We start from the raw sequence: 1,044 nt of genomic DNA on the forward strand, positions 1-1,044 counted from the left end.
GTGAACAAATGCCTGTTCTTCACAGGTGAAGCAGCACATAAATCTGCTGAAACAGAGCATTTTTCTCTCCCGTTTTCACAGGATATAGCTGCTTATTTTCTCACCAGAGATGTTCCTCTCTGCAACTCGGCTCAGACTTAATGAATCTGCTTTCATCTCCTGGGGGCCTCAACTCACAAAATCAGCAGAAATGGTAAGTAAGCAGAGCATCCAAAAACTATTTTCTAGTCCTTGTCTGGCATTATCTCTATAAACCATGACAAATTATTTCTGGAGTTTCAGTGTTCTCATCTGTGAAATGAGGAGCTAGAACGTGGACTCTGTGCAAAAAGTGTGAAAACTTTTTGCTAGTAGGTGAAGGGGTTTAGGACAGTTACTGCCCCCCTCCCAATATGCCACTTTGCCATGTGGATTATCCTGAGCTGAAGTCACTTGAGGCCCTGAGAGCTCGAAGAAATTTTTGTCCTTCCTTACCCACAGAAGAACCTAAATTGGGTCTTTTCCAGAATAAGAGTTATTAACAGAGATAAATTTTATCCAAGTGACCCATCTGCATGGTAGGGCAAACATCTAAGTACCAAACATCTACCCATTTTATCATTCTGTGGAAGTGCATTCCTTTCCTCTTAAGTCCCAGACCTCTACCTTTTTTTTAGTTCAGAATGACATAAAAACCTCATTTTGCTTATCTTTGAAATTTCCTCTTCTATGTGCATTTCCCCATACCTACGCCTATTAAATTTGATTTTTCTCTTGTTAGTATGTCTCATGTGAATTTGATTCTTAGAGCAGCTATAAGGACCTTTGAGGAGACACGAATTCTTGCTCCCTGACTTAGCCAAGTGCAAAAAACGCAACCAGAGGAAGCGACCTTCAGCCTAGCTTCCAGGGCCTTGCACACAGTTTCATACCGATTCTCTTGAGGCGCGCAGAGAGGTTCGGTGGTAAGGTAGAGAGAATGCGCATGTGTCGTAAGGCCCTTCCCAGTTCCCGTAGTTTCCTTTTAGGCTTTGGCCCCGCCCACCACCAGCGTTTCCGGCTCGG

Source organism: Panthera leo, chromosome A1 (assembly GCF_018350215.1).
Source record: "Panthera leo isolate Ple1 chromosome A1, P.leo_Ple1_pat1.1, whole genome shotgun sequence".
NCBI lineage: Eukaryota > Metazoa > Chordata > Mammalia > Carnivora > Felidae > Panthera > Panthera leo.